General features: G+C 32.2%; 1 long non-coding RNA gene across 1 annotated transcript; it reads right to left on the bottom strand.

Annotated features, from left to right (window-relative positions):
- Nucleotides 1-1,544: 1,544 nt before the first annotated feature.
- On the bottom strand, nt 1,545-5,004 carry LOC145585117 (uncharacterized). Its single transcript, XR_014100566.1, has 4 exons — nt 4,957-5,004; nt 4,740-4,858; nt 2,669-2,844; nt 1,545-2,480 (listed from the first exon to the last, which is right to left on the bottom strand). It is a non-coding gene; the product is annotated as an uncharacterized LOC145585117 (long non-coding RNA).
- Nucleotides 5,005-5,517: the final 513 nt, after the last annotated feature.

Here is a 5,517-nt window from a genome sequence, read left to right as displayed (position 1 = left end):
GACTGGAGATCAAGTGACAGCAGGAACTTGTTCCTGGTCTGCGTGAAGCCCAAGTAATTCGAGTTTACAGAAGCGCGGCCTGCGATAGTAATTTAGTTAAGATTTTGGCCATGTTTGGTAAATGGCTTTTTGGTTAATTTTTGGCTTTTGGCTTTTTTATGAAGTCAAACAGCCAAAAAATGTGTTTGGTAATTGGCTTTTTAGCTAGTGAAAAAGCTGGCTTTAAAGCCAAAATGAAAAAGCTGCTTTGAGTAGCTTTTTGTTGGCTTTTGGCTTGTTGGCCCACAAATTATCTAATAAACAGCCAACTACCAACAATTAATTTACCAAACACTTTTATAAACAGCCAACTTTAACAGCCAATTTCAAAAGCCATTATAAACAGCTAAACACACCAGCTGGTCAAACAAGCCAAGTAAACCAGCCAACAGCCAACCGCCAACAGCCACTTGCCAAACAATGCCTTTATCTTCTAGATTTATTGTTAAATATGTTAAAAAAAATATGCATGAAATCTATTAGAGACGTGACAAGATAAATTGGCAAATTTGATAAAATCGGAAAATATAAAAAGATAGATTTTGGAAAAAGATTTTGTTTTAGTTTGTTTCTCACTAGTAGAAAAAATGCAATTTGTAACTGGCGAAATTGACTTTTTGTAACTGGCATTGTTGGTTGCGAATGCCACCGTTACAATTAGTGAAAATTATTCGTAACTGGCTAATGTTGGTTACTAATAATGTACTATTCGCAACTGGCTTAACCTAACGCTAGTTACAAATAACCTATTTTCCAAGTTAGAAAGCATACTATTCGTAACTGGCTTTGAGTTACGCCGGTTACAATAAGGGTATTATTTGTAATTGGCATAGCCTAACGCCAGTTACGAATAGTTTTTTTTTGTTAAAAAAAATAATCTATTAGTAACTAGCATTAGATTACGCCAGTTACTAATAAATTGATCAATATTTGATTTGAATACATGCTTGGTAGTATTTTCTACCGAACGACCCATTGTCAAATGGATTAAAACCTGTTACAAATCAACCAACAAAACACATATTCCAAATGGTTCCACATAACTTGAATTCACCCACAAAATACAATACAATAAACACTCCAAATAATTTCACACAACTTGATTCATCCACAACAAACAACAAAATAAACTATATTTTCCACAAAACAATTAAAACTTGAATAAAAATTTATTGATTTACAATTTAGGAATATATGTAATAACAATAACTATTAAGCTAAATCAAAGTAGTCATATAGAAATGTGTTATATTGTTTTATTAAGCTAAATGCGATTAATCATAACATTGATCAATAAAATAACTAGTCTTTCAACAAAAAATTAAGTCTAAAAGAATTAGCCCCTTGTTCTCGAGTCTCGTCCAATTCTATATCGTTGTACGCTGTAAATCTTGCCAAACTTAGCCCATTGTTCTCGAAACGCATCCAATTCTGGTAGTTGCTGTATTTTTTTTCCTGCTACTAAGTTCCTATTCCTCTAGCACAAACAACTTTCAATTGATAAGAAATTTGAAAAAAGAGAAACAAAAATAATAATAAATAATTAAAAAAAATTAAAAAAAAGAACTATTATCTAGAGTGTTAGAGGTAGATGGCGCAAGATTCATCTAAATGTTCTTCAGCATTAGCTTCTGAAAACTTCTCCAAATTATCAATACTTTGATTTGATGTCCCAAGATATCTTACAGACATAGCCCACTTGTAGATGCACATCATTTAGAAACAAATGAAAAGGTCCAAAGATTAGATGATACATAATATTGTCAACCTCAAAAGAAGGAGGATTTGTACAAGACATGAAGGACATCAGTAGATCTTAGCAACAAGCAATAAAACTGCAGGACATCACTAGACTTTCACCTCAAATTAGTATAAGATAATTAGATAACAAATAATCATAGTACTCGACAAAATGAAGGAAAGATTAACTTATGAGCAATGACGAGAAAATTAGTCAATTTTTAAGCAATTAAATACACATAGCATATAGAATTCAGATAGAAAATGAAAAAAAAAAAAACAAAAATCAGGTTTGTAATGCATTGAAATGACAGGATCAATAACTAATCTAGATTCACACAAAAAAAATTTCCCTTTCTTTTTGATTGGTCAAACAATGTCTTATCCAACAAAGAAGGAATAACTTTCCATGAGCATACAACCAAGATGTTAGAAATGCACTAAACGTAGTATGTGTGTTAGACCCTTTTAATTTAGGATGCCAAAACTCAAGCCATAGACAAGAACAATTTTACATAGTTTTATGGTCAGTTCCTGATTTATACAAATTATACCTTCCCCTGTTATACAAATTATGTAGAATCTAAACAAGCAACCCAATAAGAATTCCCAACTATATAGAAAATAGGAACCATATTACAAGTGACATTACCTCTAACCAAGACAAAACTTCTACCTCCGGTCCACATACTCCACGACACCTACCAAACAATGCATTTATCTAATCAAAAATTAAATCTTTTCTAACAATTTAAACAATCAACACTATCCAATCTCAAATACCAAACTCTTTCAAAACAAATCAATAATTACAAGGGATACATTGAACAATATATACCTTATTCATCTTCTCAAAGGAAAGTAGGAAACAACCCACCACGAAACCCACCTTTTGATAGCCTCCCCTGCGACTGCAGCAAACCAATTAGGCCACCTAACATCAACCTTCTCTCCTTCTACAGACACTGGTATCAAATCTTCCCACTCGATAATGACGGAATACAAGCAATAAAATAAGGGTACCTCTCAAAAGTAGATGTTCTTAATCCTGGTTCACTATGAAACCTGAGTTTGCACTAGCAAGTAATTAAAATCAAACTTCCATTAAATTGAATATAATGAGTAGTCTATTCATGAATTGAATACAGCCTCGTCTGCCATGATTTATACACACAATATGCGCACAAAACAAAGCAAAAATCGCAGCACAACTTGGAAAAAAATCGCACACAAACAGCAATAACTATTAACTCGGACTAAAACTGACACAGTTGCGGAAAACAGTCCAGTTTAATAGCAAAAGAACTCGAAAAATTCTGAAATTTTTCAGCAAGAAAGTAGACAAAATTTCACCCAAATTCAAAAAAAAATCACCTAAAAATACCTCGTAACGAAGGAGAACGAGCTTTCTGAAGTTAATCGAGCAAACTGATTCTCCGAGAACAAGTACGACTGATCAATAACTTTAAGGGGTTATGCACGCAATAAAATATCAAAATCTGGAAGTGTTGGCTATTGTTATTTAAAAGATACTTCTAGGTGCACACTGCATTGTGAGCTATCAAGCATTTTTTCCCCTTCTTTTTTAGTTCGAAAATTCGGTTCTGATTTTCATTTCTGAATTCAGTTCTGAAATTCAGCTCATGTTAATCTTCATGTCAATCTATCAATATAAAAGTTAAAAACTATAGGAAGATATTGAGATTCTAACGTATTCACCCTAAACAAACTTCATGAATTAAGGTTGAGCATCATTTACTTGCAATTCATAGCCACACCGCCGGTGAGTTGAAAATGCTACAATATGCTATTGGACTAGCAAGAGTTTCACGTGAAAACTTTAAAGAAACTTCAACAACCAAGAAAAGGAGAGGCCACAACATATGTTACCTCAAATTTACTTCGAATTTTCTAGAATAAAATGCTGCAACATTAACATCAATATCGGCATCATCATTAACCCAATATACGAAGAGGCTCCTGCCCAATGCAACCTAAGAATGTAAGAGGGACCTAGACAAACTATACACACAGGATTACACTTGTGATCAGGAAGCCATTTCCAAGCAATTCTAGCTTCAGTTGATTAGTCCAATTTACTAGTGATTACTCACATTAACAGAATAGTAGGGACTACAACATTTCATTATATATCTTCCTTTGTTTGATTCTCGTCTTTGATTTCACATCATCATTTGACAAGTAACTGTCACTATATTACAATTCCACAAGTGTTGGTTCTAATATGTTTTCACAATAAATTAATTATGAATGAGTAGCCCACATTATCATTTAGTAGCCTTTGTATATGAACATACCGTAGCATTATGCAGGAAACATTTTGGTATCAAATTCCAAATCAAAAACAGATCATCAGTAATATGCAGGATAAAATACAACGACAGACACATATAACCATTCCACGATTGCATAATTACACATCCAAGCAGGCATGCACACTAATTCGATCAGGAACATAAAGAAAAATGATCATCTTTAATAACCCTGTAATCCAGATTATAGCATAATTTGAACTAATAATGCATCAGATACCAGAACAAGCATATAATTATCCCTATCCCTATACATCTCAAGAGTCACATTAAGCCTTATCCATCAAACCATTGATCCAACAGTAAAAAATGAAAATTAAACAAATAAACAAATCAACAAAAAGTACCAAGACAAATTGAAAAGATGTTTTAAATCATCATAAACTTCGACAAATTCTAATGGTGCAATATCAAAGTAAAATTCCAAATTATATAATAAAATTTAACTCCTACTCCATTTGTTTAATAAATTTGGGCTTTATTGGTTTTAAAGGGCGAAAAGAAGGCATGTCACATTGTCAATTTGATGTGAAATTAATCAGCTAACAAAATTCAATTCGATTTTTAGGGCTATTATTGAATTAAAAAAGGGGTAATTACAAGAACCCTAATTCGAAAATTACATACCTTTAAACCTCAATAGAAGCACTATTGCTGAACCCAAATTCGAAAATCAGCAAAGAAATTGTGATAGAAAATCGTTGGAGAAGCTGAGGAGGAAGACGTTCGTCGTTATGGACGAGAACCTTGCAAGAACAAAATTGAAATTACTCAGCTAACTGATCAACAACAAAATTTAAATCGAATTTTAAGGCTATTATTGAATTCAGAAAGGGAAAATTACAAGAACCATAATTCGAAAAACCAAAACAATACTGAATGGAGCGAGTTGGAGCAAAGGAGAAATTGTACGAGGAAGAAGGAGTTTTCACCAATCGCGCGAGAAGTTGGAGCAAAAGGAAAAAAAAATAAAAAGTTTCAGCCTTATGTTTATTTTCAGCGAAAATTTTTTCCTCTAACTTCAATAAAAAATTAAATAAAATTAATAGTAATTAGTAATTTAATATTTGTAATTGGTGTTTGTAACTTAGTTACAAACTTTTGGTCAAAGTTTCTTTGACTGAATATTTGTAACTGACGTTTGTAAGCTAGTTACAAATGTTTTGGTTAATATTTTTTTGACTTAATATTTGTAACTGACGTTTGTAAGCTAGTTACAAACTTTTTAGTCAAAACTTCTTTGACTTAATATTTGTAACTGACATTTATTTAGTCAGTTACTAATAAACTTCAAACAATGATAAATCACATATTAGTAACTGACATTTACTACGCCGGTTACTAATGTCATGAAATTTGTAACTGGCATTATCTTAGTCGGTTACTATTGATGCTTTCGTAACTA

This window comes from Chenopodium album, chromosome 2, assembly GCF_948465745.1.
Source record: "Chenopodium album chromosome 2, dcCheAlbu1.1, whole genome shotgun sequence".
Taxonomy (NCBI): Eukaryota; Viridiplantae; Streptophyta; class Magnoliopsida; order Caryophyllales; family Amaranthaceae; genus Chenopodium; species Chenopodium album.
The sequence above is the reverse complement of the archived record's forward strand: the minus strand, read 5'-3'. Positions and strand labels throughout refer to the sequence as shown.